This window comes from Pelophylax lessonae, assembly GCF_965119305.1.
Source record: "Pelophylax lessonae genome assembly, chromosome: 2".
Classification (NCBI taxonomy): Eukaryota; Metazoa; Chordata; class Amphibia; order Anura; family Ranidae; genus Pelophylax; species Pelophylax lessonae.
Window position 1 is genome coordinate 54,064,183 of NC_138769.1, and position 17,352 is coordinate 54,081,534.

Below are 17,352 nucleotides of genomic sequence, written 5' to 3' on the forward strand. Positions count from 1 at the left end.
TACAGTGAAGAACCCCTTACATATTTTAAGATTAAACCGCCTTTCCTCTAGTTTTAGTGAGTGGCCACGTGTCTTATTGTATTTCCTTTCTCTGAAAAGTTTGTTCCTTATGCTAGGGTCACCAGTACAGTATTTGTACATTGATATCATATCCCCCCTCAATCGTCTCTTCTCCAGAGAGAATAGGTTCAGTGCTTGTAGTCTTTCCTCATAGCTGATGTCCTCCATTCCCCTAATTATTTTTGTTGCCCTTCTCTGGACTCTCTCCAGTTCCAGCACATCCTTCCTGAGGACCGGTGCCCAAAACTGGACAGCATACTCCAGATGTGGCCGGACCAGAGTCTTGTAGAGTGGAAGAATAATCTCTTTATTTCTGGAGTGAATCCCCTTTTTTATACATCCCAGTATTATGTTGGCTTTGCTTGCAGCGGCTTGGCATTGCATGCCACTGCCAAGCCTGTTGTCTACCAGTACCCCCAGGTCCTAGACTCACATCCTAGACTCACCCAGAAGTCCCCCCCCCCCCCTAGTGAGTAGCTTGCTTTCTGGTTTCTGGTGCCCAAGTACATTACTTTACATTTTTCAACATTAAACCTCATCTGCCATGTAGTTGCCCACCCCGTTATTTTGTTCAGGTCCGCTTGTAAGATTTCCACATCCTGCATAGAAGATATTGGCAAGCTTAGTTTAGTATCATCCGCAAATACTGAGATTGTACTAGATATCCCCTCCTCTAGATCATTTATGAATAAATTAAACAGGATTGGCCCCAGGACAGAACCTTGGGGGACCCCACTTTCCACACCCACCCAATCTGAGTACTCCCCATTAATCACCACCCTCTGTACTCTCCCCTGGAGCCAGTTCTCTATCCAGGTACTCACCTTATGGTCCATACCTACCTCCCTTAGTTTGTACAGTAAGCGTTTGTGGGGAACGGTGTCAAAGGCCTTTGCAAAGTCCAGATACACCACATCCACAGGCTTACCTTTATCTAGATGGCAGCTCACTTCATCATAGACGGTTAATAGATTGGTTTGGCAAGAACAATTTTTCATGAATCCATGCTGATTACTACTAATAATACCGTTTTCATTACTAAAGTCTTGTATGTGGTCCCTTTAATATCCCCCTCCGAAATCTTGCAGACTACAGATGTTTGGCTGACCGGCCTATAGTTACTGGGGATATATCTCGGCCCCTTTTTAAATATTGGTACCACGTTGGCTTTTTTCCAATCAGCTGGCACCATACCCGTCTGTAGACTATCCTTAACCACTTTACCACCAGCAACGTAGACCTACGTCGGCTGACTTTGTGTGGTTGTACCGGGGTGGTGCCTCTAGCTAGCTTGTGGAGTGCACGACTAATAGTTGTCCTGTGGACTGATTCTCCCACCTGAGCTGTGGATCTCTGCAGCTCCTCCAGAGTTACCATTGGCCTCTTGGCTGCTTCTCTGATTAATGCTCTCCTTGCCCGGCCTGTCAGTTTAGGTGGACGGCCATGTCTTGGTAGGTTTGCAGTTGCGCCTTACTCTTTCCATTGTTGGATGATGGATTGAACAGTGCTCTGTGAGATGTTCAAAGCTTGGGATGTTTTTTTATAACCTAACCCTGCATTAAACTTCTCCACAACTTTATCCCTGACATATCTGGTGTGTTCCTTGGCCTTCATGATGCTGTTTGTTGACTAAGGTTCTCTAACAAATCCCTGAGAGCTTCACAGAACAGCTGTATTTATACTGAGAATAAATTACACAAAAGTGGACTCTATTTACTAATTAGGTGACTTCTGAAGGCAATTGTTCCACTAGATTTTAGTTAGGGGTATCCGAGTAAAGTGGGGTGGTGAATACAAATACACACTACAGATATTTATTTGTAAAATGCTTTGAAAAACATCATTCATAAAATATAATTTTCCCTCCACTTCACAATTATGTGCCACTTTGTGTTGGTCTATCACATAAAATGCCAATAAAATACATTTACGTTTTTGGTTGTAACATGACAAAATGTGGAAAATTTCAAGGGGTATGAATACTTTTTCAAGGCACTGTATGTATGAAGAAGTGTCTTCTAGTTTCCTAACCTGCTCACTTGGGGAATACAAGTCCGCATCTAATTGGGTGCTATGAGGCAATACAGACAGTTCTTATTTCCGATACCGGAGTCTAGCACTGTTCATACAAGGTAAGGGCCAAACCACATTGGAGAATTTAAAGTGGTTGTAAAGCCTAATCATTCTTTGCATTAAGGTAAAAAATGTTTAGGCATCACCATTCCCCTTGACCCCCCCCCCCCGCCCTTTTATTTACCTGAGCCCAAATTTAATCCAGCACTGTGCACGTCTGCAGCTCTTCTCTCCCCTCACTTCTTGGTCTTGCTGGCCTTGCTGGGGCACCGGGAGCCATTGGCTCCCGCTGCTGTCAATCAAAGCCAGTAATAAGGGAGCAGGGGTGGGGGCGGGGCCAAATCCCACTGTCTGTGTCATTGGATGCAGCATCGGGGCTCGGGAGCGAGCATTCCAGCCGCTTCCCATGGGGGCGCTGCACAGAGAGGAGGTACCAGGAGCGTCGGCGGGGGACCCGAGAAGAGGAGGTTCACGGCCACTTTGTGCAATTATAAGGTAAGTATACAGATGTGTGTTTTTTTTTTTTTTTTTATGTTTACCTTTACAATCACTTTAATCTCTTGCTGCTGACCGGGTTTAATTAACTACTTCAATACCGGGCACTTTTACCCTCATCCTGCCCAGGCCAATTTTTAGCTTTTAGAGCTGTTGCATTTTGAAAGACAATTGTGCAGTCATGCAACACTGTACCCAAACTAAAGTTGTATAATTTTGTTCACACAAACAGAGCTTTCTTTTGGTGGTATTTAATCAGCACTAATTTTAATTTTTTTTTATTTTTTGCTAAATAAACAAAAAAAAAAAGACTGAGAATTGTGAATAAAAAAGTGTTTTTCTTTCTGTCATATAGTTTTAAAAATAAATAATTGTTCTTCATAGATTTAGCCCAAAATGTATTCTGCTACATTTCTCTGGTGAAAGTAATTGAAATTAGTGTATATTATTTAGGCTGCATTCACATGTCCGCTTATAATCGCGGGCAGAACCGCCGCGGTTCCGCCCGCGATTCGGAGATTTATTGCAAATCGCGGGACGCCTAGCGTTGCCCGTTGATTTGCAATAGCCCCCCAAACGCCGAGCGATGTTGCCGCGATTTACGCCCGCCGAATCGCGGCAACATCGCGCAAACAAAATCGCGGGACGCAATACGCTCAAAAAAAGTACAAGAGCTTCTTTGGAGCGAATTGCGTCCCGCGATTTGCAATAAATCTCCGAATCGCGGGCGGAACCGCGGCGGTTCTGCCCGCGATTATAAGCTGACATGTGAATACAGCCTTAGTCTTTGTGAAAGTTATAAAGTTCGCAAACTATGGTATACACTGTATATCTGAAAATTTATCAATTCTAATGTACTGACGGCCTATCTCATTTCTTGAGGCTCTAAAATGCTAGGACAGTACAGTACATTTTTTTTTATTTTTAAAAAATTGGAAAATGAAGAAAAAAAAACTGGTCACAGTACTAAAATAAAAAAAAAAAAAAAAAAAAAAAAATATATATATATATATATATATATATATATATATATATATATATAAAATATAAATATATATATTTATATATATATATATATATATATATATATATATATATATATATATATATATATATATATATATATATATATATATATATATATATATATATATATATATATATAGTAACATTTTTATTCATTTTTTTTTTTCACTTCTACATTTTTATTAAGGGTTTGAGATAAGGCTGTACAACATAAACATACAATATGATCATATGATTTAACAATAAAAAATAATATTCTTACTTCATCAGATATAATACAGGTACCTAACAATCAAGGTCCCTTATCTCATCTTATCTACAAGTAAATCAATCTATTCCCATGAACTTGCTATGATCTCACCTTCATTATATAGCTACAAATAGCACAGCCTCTACCCACCCTATCTTTTCTACTTTTATATATATATATATATATATATATATATATATATATATATATATATATATATATATATACATACAAAAGCAACCCCAACATTTCTTTTTTTTTTTATTCATTTTTTAACACACGGTGTCCAGAGCAATATAACATTGTACTACTCTGGGGAAGTGATCAGGATTTTTTTTTTTTTTTTTTTTTGCTATAACCAAGCATTTAATTTATAAAACAAAAAATGCTTTGCGACTATCCCAACATCTGCCCATGTGATATGATCTCTGTAATTATTAGTAATATCTATTTTGTGCAGCAGTGTGCAAGTTGTTTCCGCTATCTAAATCCTGTATAATATTAATAATATTTTAGATTGTAAGCTCTAACGAGCAGGACCCTCTAATTCCTCCTGTATTGAATTGTATTGTAACTGTATTGTCTTCCCTCATGTTGTAAAGCGCTGCGCAAACTGTTGGCACTATAAAAATCCTGAAAAATAATTAATATTATTAGTATGTGTGAAATCTCATTTTGCATGTCATGGTTGAATGACATACAAAATAAAACCACGAATGTAGTTCCTATGAACATCACCCCCATCTAGTGGCCATAATTATGTATTTTCTTGATTGGGGTGTTACTTTTCATCATTCATAAAATCTATATCTGATACAGTGGCGGCTGGTGCTCAAAATTTTTGGGGGGGCGCAAAAAGAAAAATGTAATAGGTATTGCTTCGCGCCAAAAAACGCAGTAAAATATTGCGTGACTTTGAAGCTGTGCCCCCTTCAATGCAATGAACACTGTGCTGTGCCCCCTTCAATGCAATAAACACTGTGCTGTGCCCCCTTCAATGCAATGAACACTGTGCTGTGCCCCCTTCAATGCAATGAACACTGTGCTGTGCCCCCTTCAATGCACTGAACACTGTGCTGTGCCCCCACAATGCAGAGTTCAGCGTGCGAGCCCCTTTCAATGCAGAGCGCCACAGCATTGTCCCCAATCACTGCAGAGTGCCCACAGCATTGTCCCCCAATGATTGCAGAGTGCCACAGCATTGTCCCCCAATGATTGCAGAGTGCCCACAGCATTGTACCACAATGATTGCAGAGTGCCACAGAATTGTACCCCAATGATTGCAGAGTGCCACAGAATTGTACCCCAATGATTGCAGAGTGCCACAGAATTGTACCCCAATGATTGCAGAGTGCCACAGAATTGTACCCCAATGATTGCAGAGTGCCACAGAATTGTACCCCAATGATTGCAGAGTGCCACAGCATTGTACCCCAATGATTGCAGAGTGCCCACAGCATTGTACCCCAATGATTGCAGAGTGCCACAGAATTGTACCCCAATGATTGCAGAGTGCCACAGAATTGTACCCCAATGATTGCAGAGTGCCACAGAATTGTACCCCAATGATTGCAGAGTGCCACAGAATTGTACCCCAATGATTGCAGAGTGCCACAGAATTGTACCCCAATGATTGCAGAGTGCCCACAGCATTGTACCCCAATGATTGCAGAGTGCCCACAGCATTGTACCCCAATGATTGCAGAGTGCCCACAGCATTGTACCCCAATGATTGCAGAGTGCCCACAGCATTGTACCCCAATGATTGCAGAGTGCCCACAGCATTGTACCCCAATGATTGCAGAGTGCCCACAGCATTGTACCCCAATGATTGCAGAGTGCCCACAGCATTGTACCCAAATAAATGCAGAGTGCCACAGCATTGTACCCAAATAAATGCAGAGTGCCCACAGCATTTTACCCCAATGATTGCAGAGTGCCACAGCATTGTACCCCAATGATTGCAGAGTGCCCACAGCATTGTACCCCAATGATTGCAGAGTGCCCACAGCATTGTACCCCAATGATTGCAGAGTGCCCACAGCATTGTACCCCAATGATTGCAGAGTGCCCACAGCATTGTACCCCAATGATTGCAGAGTGCCCACAGCATTGTACCCCAATGATTGCAGAGTGCCGACAGCATTGTGCCCCAATCAATGCAGAGACCAGCGTGCGTGCTCCCTTCAATTTAATGCACTTACCTGGCGGCGGCGGCGGCGGGTTCTTCCCTCCTCGATCCAGTCCGTCCTCTCTGCGGCGGCGGGAAGGTGAGCGGCTTCTCCCTCATCCTCCGAGCGGCGGTGACGGTGAGTGACTGACTCACGCACTGGCACCGCCCCCATTGTGACGTCAGGGATCGGATGTCCTGGATGATGATTGGTCCAGGCTGGAGACTGGACCAATCACAGCCAGGATATCAAAGTGGGGGTGTCCAATCGCAAAGACTTGCGCTCGGGTTACGCCCCCAGAAGGCTGCCGATCGGCGCCTCTTCTGGGACGTAACCCCCCCCCCCCCCCCTAGACACCACTTCCATTACAGAGGCCGGCGAACCCAATTTTTTTTTTTGTAAAACTTTATTTGTTCGCTTTGTCATTTTTTTTTTTCTTTTTTTTAGGGGTAGGGGGGCGGCGCCCTGGCGCCCCCCTATGCATGGGCCGCCACTGATCTGATATCTTGAAGAATGGCATGAGATCTCTGCCTGCCCACGTATGAGTTGTGGCGCAGCATCATTGGGGGGCTTCTCACAAGATGCTGAAATGAGAAGTTGCCTCCTCGTCGCCTCTGAAAAATGATTCACTGAGCATCGCTTTTCAGAGGGATATCAAAATCTGCTGCATGACTAAAACACTCCTAGCAAAATTGAAAATGCTATTTTTTTTTTAAATTTGTAAGTCCAGCAAAAACTCAAAGCATTTTTCCCCTCATTTTCTATGAGAGTGACAACTGTATCCCCAGACAGAAATTGAGAGAAAGCCCAGGATATCAGCAGCCCAGGATATCCGCAGCCCAGGATATCAGCAGCCCAGGATATCGGAAGCCCAGGATATCGGCAGCCCAGGATATCGGAAGCCCAGGATATCGGCAGCCCAGGATATCGGCAGCCCAGGATATCGGAAGTCCAGGATATCGGAAGTCCAGGATATCGGAAGTCCAGGATATCGGAAGCCCAGGATATCGGCAGCCCAGGATATCGGAAGCCCAGGATATCGGCAGCCCAGGATATCGGCAGCCCAGGATATCGGAAGTCCAGGATATCGGAAGTCCAGGATATCGTAAGTCCAGGATATCGTAAGTCCAGGATATCGTAAGTCCAGGATATCGTAAGTCCAGGATATCGTAAAGCCCAGGATATCGTAAAGCCCAGGATATCGTAAAGCCCAGGATATCGTAAAGCCCAGGATATCGTAAAGCCCAGGATATCGTAAAGCCCAGGATATCGTAAAGCCCAGGATATCGTAAAGCCCAGGATATCGTAAAGCCCAGGATATCGTAAAGCCCAGGATATCGTAAAGCCCAGGATATCGTAAAGCCCAGGATATCGTAAAGCCCAGGATATCAGAACAAACTGAGGTTCTAGCCCTTCTCTGTGCATTCCAAAACTATATAAAAATGTTTTGAGCGGCCATACACTTTGATACTCTTTTATGCACTTTTGTGTGTGCTTAAAAAAATAGACAGAATACATGCTTAGAGACAAATTTATAGTACAGTAAAAATTCCCCACAAACGATTTAAAAAGCATTTTTAAATGGTGTGTGATTCAGGCTTTTGATTATAGCTACCAATAACAGAGAATACGGCTTTCATTACGAAAATACAAAGGTGCTACATTTCAAAATTGCAGTTCTTCAAGAATCCACAAGGTGGTGCTGATAGACCTAAAATGACTTGGTGCACATAGCGGGCTTATGAACAGTATCTTACAGAAGTGAGTACGCCCCTCACATTTCTGTAAATGTTTTATTCTATCTTTTCATGTGACAACACTGAAGAAATTACACTTTGCTACAATGTAAAGTAGTGAGTGTACAGCTTGTATAACAGTGTAAATTTGCTGTCCCCTCAAAATAACACAACACACAGCCATTAATGTCTAAACCGCTGGCAACAAAAGTGAGTACACAACCAATTTTAAAACTGGGGCCTACCTAGGGCAAAAGATGTGGCCATCCCTATTACCATCTCACAAGATGCTATGTTTGGAGTCACCTCAGGCATGCCTTAGACCTGGACTGCGACCATCTTTGGACAAAAACTATAGGGCAAAGTCCACCACCATACTCCTGGGCAAGTGCACCTTATGTCATGGTCTTACAATTGTCCCTTGCATAAACACAAAGCATTTTTCCATAATTTGGGAGGCCCAGTGCAGGCGCTACAACCATAGCATTTTTCAGATACATAAACGCATTCAACATTACTTGTGACATTTCTGGACCTGTGGCTTGTCTCAAAATGTTGTCATAAAATAGGAGCAGTCAGATCCATTGCAATCAATGATCCTGGTTTTGTGGGCGGGCAAGACCCACTGTGGTCTGGCAAGACCCACGTGACGGACTCTCCTTTTCCCCCTCTGTGAGAACTCTTGCGGCGGTTCTGCCCGCGATCCATACGCTCACATGTGAACGGAGCCTTAATGTCTAAACCCCTGGCAACAAAAGTGAGTACACCCCTAAGGGAAAATGTCCAAATTGGGCCGAAAGTGTCAATATTTTGTGTGGCCACCATTATTTTCCAGCACTGCCTTAACCCTCTTGGGCATGGAGTTCACCAGAGCTTCACAGGTTGTCACTGGAGTCCTCTTCCACTCCATGACAACATCACAGAGCTGGTGGATGTTAGAGATCTTGCGCTCCTCTACCTTCTGTTTAAGGTGCCCCACAGATGCTCAATCGGGTTTAGGTCTGGAGACATGCTTGGTCAGTCCATCACCTTTACCCTCAGCTTCTTTAGCAAGGCAGTGGTCATCTTGGTGGTATGTTTGGGGTTGTTATGTTATGTCCATCACGGTCATTTAAATAACAAACATGTTATACTTACCTCCTCTGTGAAGTTGGTTTTGCACAGGGCAGCCTGGATCCTCCTCTTCTCGGGTCCCTCTTCTCTGGCTCCTCCCTCCTATCGAGTGCCCCCACAGCAAGCAGCTTGCTATGGGGGCACCCAGGCCAAGCTGCAGCTCCGTGTGTCTATTCAGACACGGAGCTCCAGTTCGGCCCCACCCCCTGTCTCCTGATTGGCTAACTGACTTTGATTGACAGCTGCGGGAGCCAGTGGTGCCATAGCTGTGTCTCAGCCAATCAGGAGGGAGAGTCTTGGACGGCCAAGGGAGTCGTGGACATCGCTGGATAAAGATGGGGCTCAGGTAAGTATTAGGGGGGCTGAGGATGACTGCTATACCCCGAAGGCTTTTTATCTTAATACATAGAATGCAGTAAGATGATACACCTTCTGACTTTACAACTCCATTATTGGTCACCTATGAAGAATTTTGGGTACCATAATTTTTTGCCATTTTTTGGGCACATGCTGTATTAAGGCTTCACATGTTTGCTATCCATTTACTAGATGCAACCCCTTCTTTTTTATTCTACCAAAATAATGTTATTATATTGTGTTGGTACTGAAATAAATTTAACAGTTTTTGAAAAAAAAAAGTTTCATAAAACCGTTATGTGCAAATATCATGCAACATAAATAATTGCAACTTCCGCCATTTTATTCTACAAGGCCTCTCTGGTTTCAGGACATCTAGAATTGCTTCAGAGGTTTAAAGTAGTAGTCTGGCAAAAAAAAAAAAAAATGCAGATTTGGCACCATTCAGGGAGAGGGGGCCACTTCCTGAGACCCCGCCGCAGCGATGTTCGGCCCCCCTCCTCCTTCCTCAGTGGCCCGGCCAGTTATCGCAGTGCGCTTTTCGTATGCTCAGTGGGGAACCGGCTGTAAAACTGAAAGGCTTTGCTGCCGGTTTCCTTTACTATGAATGGTGGTGGCAGCACCCGAGAGCCGAACCGAAAATCTGCTGGGGTGCCGACATCGCGGGATCCCTGGACAGGTAAGTGTCCTAATATTAAAAGTCAGCAGCTACAGTATTTGTAGCTGCTAACTTTAAATTTTTTCGTTGGGGGGGGGAGCGGAACTCCGCTTTAAGTTTAAACTTTCGTAGACCGCAGTAAACATAAGAAAAGCTTTTCATTTTCCGACTAATGCTGGCCATACACTAGCCCGAAAAATCGTTCAAAAATCTGTCATTTGATCCGTTCGTTCGTTTTTTCATCCAGTTAATGGGCACAAATAGAAATTTGGTTTTAACTTTTAGAGCCGAAAAATCGAAGGAACAGTTCTGCCGCACGAACGATAAATTGAAAGGTTAATGTGTTTTTTGCCCGAGCTGTTTTCATTAGGTATATGTGATAAAATTAACAAAAAACTGATTCATTTATGTCCATTGAATGATTTATCGATCAAAATTCGGTCATTACATGATGGCACGATCGTCTGCTCTCACGGCCGAGTGTTTGTTTTTAAAAAAAATGAGTTTGAACGATTTTCCGTATACTGTATGGCCAGCATTAGTCTCCTAATATTTTACCTTTTCTAGGTTGTCGTTGTCTTTTAAGTTGTTTTGTTTTTCTCTTTTTTTATTATTTTGTGCCAGTTATTTGCTGCTTTTGTTTTTGTTTTCCCTCTTTTCTTTTTTTTGCACTGGTAATCAACAAACAGTAGCATAAAAGCCCATGAAACCTGGTAAACTGATACACAAGTATAAATCCCGTCAGTTCTGTATTCTTTTGTCCTCTTGCGCCCCCTGCTGGTGCCATGCTCTCCTCTCGGTTGGTAATGCACACACAGGAAAGCCCTGATATTACGGTTTCAAAGAGGCCATTAAATCATAGATTAACATTTGTCTAGTTAAAAGTCCACGCAGGGAAATTTATTGTGTATCAAATCATCTGAGAAAGTTTTCCTTCCACTTTGGCTATTCCCCGTCTCCCTGTAATTGTACCTTTCCTGGCTACCAAAAACGTTGTAAAATCGCATAATTGTTAAGCAAGTAACGGCCTAAGGAGACTCATAACCGGCGTCCATGAAAAGTGAACCTGTAAAACAGGATGGGCAGGACTGAACTTAATACCGCCAGTGAAAGGTTCTTAGTAAGAACAAGAATCGGCTACGTAATATTCTTTATAACTCCAGAACAGATGGCTGTATGGACATAGGAGAAGTACTGTGCGTGCCTGTGTGTGTATTTATTTTTTACAGGTACTTGTATAGCGACATTAATTTACGCAGCGCCTTTACATATTTTTTTATTGTACATTCACATTCAGTCCCTGCCCCTAAGGAGCTTACAATCTAAAGTCCCTAACTCACATTCATACATACACATACTGGGGCCAATCTAGACGGGAGCCAATTTAGCTACCAGCATGTCTTTGGAGTGTGGAAGGAAACTGGAGTACCCGGAGGAAACCCACGCAGGCACAGGGAGAACATTCAAACTCCACGCCGGTAGTGCCATGGTTGGAATTCAAACGGACGACCCTAGAGCTGCTAGGCGGAAGTGCTACTTAGCCAATCTGCTGCCCATAGAATATAATTAAACATAAAGGAGTACAGGCTTGACTGGTATTGGCAAACCATGCATGAGACAGGGACACCCAGGAACAGTCCAGGCAAGTTTGTCCAGATTCAGTAGGGCCCCTTTTAGATGGGGCAGGCTCCGTCCAGCAGATCCGCCTGCTCAGGGGGGAATCTCTCCGCTGATCCCCGCTGAGTAGGGAGGTGACAGGTCAGAGATGGAGAAAGTCCTGAGCATCAGTCATCTCATGAATATAAAGGCCCGTGGACAGCTGAGACTAATAATGAGGTCTGCCTACCAGGCAACATGAGGACCTAGGCATGGAGGCTTTATCCCACCCAAAGCTCTATAAACTCTCTGGGCTCCAGGATTCAGAACAGAATCTATTAGGATCTGAGAAAACAACAAGTTTGTTTTCTATACCATGGAGCCAAAAGCTTGGCTCAAGGGATGACTTTCAATAGATCGCAACGAGGTAGCTGCTCTGCTACGCACAAAACCCTGACCCAGAATCAGGTCGTCTACGAATGATTTTGCACCGGATTCCCAACGAACATGTGTATGTGAGAAATCTAGATGACCCATACACACCATCCACGTTCCTGCCTGCCAGTACCTCGCTATATACAGGTATATACTGTGTGTGTGTGTATACACAGTATCTCACAAAAGTAAGTACGCCCCTCACATTTTTGTAAATATTTTATTATAAAGTCAAGTCCATAACTATTGGGACATTGACACAATTATAATCTTTTTGGCTCTATACACCACCACAATGGATTTGAAATGAAACAAGATGTGCTTTAACTACAGACTTTCAGCTTTAATTTGAGGGTAGGAATTACAACAGTTTTTATATGTGCCTCCCACTTTTTAAGGGACCAAAAGTAATGGGACAATAGGCTGCTCAGCTGTTCCATGGCCAGGTGTGTGTTATTCCCTCATTATACCATTTACAAGGAGCAGATAAAAGGTCCAGAGTTCACTTCGAGTGTGCTATATGTATTTGGAATGTGTTGCTGTCAACTCTCAATATGAGATCCAAAGAGCTGTCACTATCAGTGAAGCAAGCCATCATTAGGCTGAAAAAACAAAACAAACCCATCAGAAATAGCAAAAACATTAGGTGTGGCCAAATCAACTGCTTGAGGATATTGAATCCCATCACCTAGTACCCAGTGTTAGTGGCCATCGTCCCGATAAGCAGATATAGAGAGGGTACCCCCAATTGTTTGGGACTGTGAATGCCACTAAAACACTGAAAAAGTATACACTGTGGTATTTAAAAGATCAATTTTATTTGTACACAAAAAACAACAAAATACTGAATTATAATACATGCATATTCCAAACAAAGAATAACTGGATATACATCAGAATTAAAATTGCATGCAAAAACAGACCATTTTTTGCACAGAAGACTCCTAGGTAAAGCTGGTGAAGAGAACCGGACAGGACCCTACGCGCTTCTTCAGGGTCAACCAGAGTTCAAAACACTAATTGTGCCAGAGGGAGTCCTCATATGGAAAAGAATGGGCTGTTAATTAAAATGGTAATATACCAAAAGAGGAATGCCAGGTCTCCCATATACGTAGTTCACTGGGAAAGGAAGAAAAGTACAGAGTGGCTGTCAGACAGTATGCCCGTGAGCGCCACAGTGATCCAAAATCGGTCCAAAGGGATCCTTATATGAGTGTATAGACCAGGATAGATAACCTATTGTCAGTGAATATTTTGCATGGCTAGAGGTCAGCAGAGTAAGGTAGGAGTATTAATCCAATACATGGAGTATTCCAAAAAGTGGAGGTCTGTATCCTCCTTTGGGAGATGGCGTCCTCTGCCCGAAACGCGTAGGGTCCTGTCCGGTTTTCTTCACCAGCTGTACCTAGGAGTCTTCTGTGCAAAAAATGGTCTGTTTTTGCATGCGATTTTAATTCTGATGTATATCCAGTTATTCTTTGTTTGGAATATGCATCTCTGTATAATTCAGTATTTTGTTCTTTTTTGTGTACAAATAAAATCAACTGCTTGGAACATCCTTAAAAAGAAAGAACGCACCGGTGAGCTCATCAACACCAAAAGACCCGGAAGACCACGGAAAACAACTGTGCTGGATGACCGATGAATTCTTTCCCTGGTGAAGAAAACTCCCTTCACAACAATTGGCCAGATCAAGATCACTCTCCAGGAGGTAGGTGTATGTGTGTCAAAATCAACAATCAAGAGAAGACTTCACCAGAGTGAATACAGAGGGTTCACCAGAAGATGTAAACCATTGGTGAGCCTCAAACAGGAAGGCCAGATTAGAGTTTGCCAAACAACATCTAAAAAAAAGCCTTCACCGTTCTGGAACAACATCCTATGGACAGATGAGACCAAGATCAACTTGTACCAGAGTGATGGGAAGAGAAGAGTATAGAGAAGGAAAGGAACTGCTCATGATCCAAAGCATACCACCTCATCAGTGAAGCATGGTGGTGGTAGTGTCATGACGTGGGCATGTATGGCTGCCATTGGAACTGGTTCTTTTGTATTTATTGATGATGTGACTGCTGACAAAAGCAGCAGGGTGAATCCTGAAGTGTTTCGGACAATATTATTTGCTCATATTCAGCCAAATGCTTCAGAACTCTTTGGACGGCGCTTCACAGTGCAGATGGACAATGACCCGAAACATACTGCGAAAGCAACCAAATAGTTTTTTAAGGGAAAGAAGTGGAATTTTATGCAATGGTCAAGTCAATCACCTGACCTGAATCCGATTGAGCATGCATTTCACTTGCTGAAGACAAAACTGAAGGGAAAATACCCCAAGAACAAGCAGGAACTGAAGACAGTTGCAGTAGAGGCCTGGCAGAGCATCACCAGGGATGAAACCCAGCATCTGGTGATGTCTATGCATTCCAGACTCCAGGCTGTAATTGACTGCAAAGGATTTGCAACCAAGTATTAAAAAGTGAAAGTTTGATTTATGATTGTTAATCTGTCCCATTACTTTTGGTCCCTTTAAAAAGTGTTAGGCACATATACAAACTGTTGTAATTCCTACACCGTTCACCTGATTTGGATGTAAATACCCTCAAATTAAAGCTGAAAGTCTGCAGTTAAAGCACATCTTGTTTGTTTCATTTCAAACCCATTGTCGTGGTGTATAGAGCCAAAAAGATTAGAATTGTGTCGATGTCCCAATATTTATGGACCTGACTGTATCTTTTCATGTGACAACACTGAAGAAATGATACTTTGCTACAATGTAAAGTAGTGAGTGTACAGCTTGTATAACAGTGTAAATTTGCTGTCCCCAAAAAATAACAACACACAGCCATTGATCTCTAAACCACTGGCAACAAAATTGAGTTTGGAACTGGAACTGACCACAGTGGTGTGAACTATGCCATTGGAAAACCATATAACCTACTATTCATGCGTTTTAATGCAGAAAAAAAAAACCACAGGACTGAATGTACTCGGCATAACCTAATTATTTTTTTTTTTTATATTTTATCAAAAATTGGTTAATATTTTGCGTTTGTGTGCCTTTAAAATGAACTTTAACCACCTCAATACTGGGCACTTTTACCCCCTTCCTGCCCAGGTCAGTTTTCAGCTTTCAGCGCACTTTAAATGACAATTGCACGGTCATGCAACACTGTATCCAACTTCGTTTTTTATTATTTTGTTTCTGTAAATAGCTTTCCTTTGATGGTATTTAATCACAACTGGGTTTTTTATTTTTTGCTAAAAAAAAAGGGAAAAAAAGTGTTTTTTTATTTATTTTTTTTTTTATAGTTTGTCTGAAAATTTTGTAAATAAGTAATTTTTACCCTTCAGTGATGTGCACTGATGGGGTGGCACTGATGGGCAGGCACTGATGGGCACTGAAAGGCAGCACTAATTGGCCTCACTCATAGGCACAAATTGGTGTCACTGATTGGCACAGTGGTGTCACTGATTGGCATAGTGGTGTCACTGGGCACAAAGTGGCATCATTGATGGGCACTTTTGGGGCTGCATTGTGATCAGGGCACTGATTGCCTATACACCTCTCCCCAGTGATGAGATTCCACTGATCGGCTCTCCTCTCCTCTCTGTCAGTGTGACAGAGGAAAAGCCGATAAACAGCATTCCTTGATTACATGTGATCTGCTGTGATTGGACACAGCCAATCACATGGGTAAAGAGCCGCGGCTCTTTGCCGAGATCGGGGTTGCGCCGCGTCCCTGCGATCACCACGCTGCATGCCCCCGCGGGCGCGCAATTGCAGCTAAACTGGGCACTGTCATGTGACGTTGTCCCAAAACAAGAGCCGCCCCACTCTGCCATCATTTGTCTATACTGCTGGCGGGAGACTGTTAATGTATTTTTTACTGATTTCACAAACCATTGCACTAATATTGTGCTACATAAAAAATTGGAGCTACCACTTTTTTCTGTAAGGTGTTGCTTTTAGAAATATAATGTTTTGGGGTTTGATGTAATTTTCAGACCTAAAATGATTTTTTTAACGTGTGCAAAAAAAAAAAAGTAAACAACTCTGGTAGCGAAAGGGTTAAAATGACCAAACAGGGTTTCTGCTCCTTGTCTAGTAATGCCACAGATAGCATGCTTGCCTTACAGTTACCTATTTCTGCCAGCAGATGGCGTACACATACACCTAAGAATAGCATGACGGTATGGCAAAAAGGTTGACCCGCATGAGTTACTTTGGGATTTAGCGTTGGTTTCCAATGTCATTATTAAACCTCCATTCCTTACAAATCCAAGTTTTCCAACACAGTTCTGTGAGATCCTATTAAATTCCACAGACAGCGTACACAGCGAATTGTAAAATAGACTACACCTGAATTTGGGATTTCAGATCATTGTCGCATAACGTTGTTGGCCCCGTAAAAAAAGAAAAAAACACGCAAGGCTTTAACTTCCGCAGGGGGACCAATATATCTTCCAGCATTGGCCGGCTAACGAAGACGTGATCTTTTTCATGTACTTAATTGACACAGTCCATAAGTGCTCCCATTGGCCATTCCAGATTGTAAATAGGTGAAAAGTTTGTTGGGTTTCACGGATGCGGAGAGCGAAGGACAAGAAGGCTTTTGTACGGGGTGTCAAAAAGAGTCGCACCGCTCATTAACACGTTTCGGCTATTGTTTGTGCAGATGTCTCCCCGCACAACTAACGAGGGGATGGAAGAAGAAAGGGATTGGGCTATTTTGTGTCCTTAGTGACACTGCGCTGCGGAGGAAATACGCTCACACTTACAACATCTTTCTGCTGTGTACTGGGGGGAATTGGCTTCTGGAAGCAGCCAAGTTTCCCTTTAATTGGACATTTTTTATATTTTATGTGAAATTATACGTTAAAAGAACATGCAAAGGAGTAAAAACAAATGTAAAATGTACTTTGATTCATGTAAGTGGAGCTCATCAGTAGCTTTACAAGTGTGCGTCAACAAATTCTGACCTGTCACAGCAACCAGATCATTAAAAATACTCCACCTATTATTAAAAAGCAATCACTATTTATTTCACTTTGCCTAGTTTGCTGCAGGTAGGAGGAAACCTTTCCTCAGGCTGGGTTCACACTGGTGCAGTGCGGTTTACACTGACATCTACGAACCGCTGCAGGTGTCAATGTAAAATTAACCACTTTACCACCGGAGGATTTTGCTGGCTTAGGCTGGGCCACTTTTTGCGATTCGGCGCTGTGCGACTTTTAACTGACAATTGCGCGGTCGTGCGACGCCATACCCAAACGAAATTTACGTCCTTTTTTTTCCCCACAAACAGAGCTTTCTTTTGGTGGTATTTGATCACCTGTGCGATTTTTACTTTTTGCGCTATAAACACAAAAATAGCGTAAATT

At 42.7% G+C, this 17,352-nt stretch overlaps 1 protein-coding gene across 1 annotated transcript in view; it reads left to right on the plus strand.

The window, feature by feature from the left end:
* Positions 1 to 17,352, plus strand: part of HLCS (holocarboxylase synthetase) — a 294,423-nt gene that overhangs the window by 34,125 nt on the left and 242,946 nt on the right. The gene's annotated exons all lie outside the window — the stretch shown is intronic.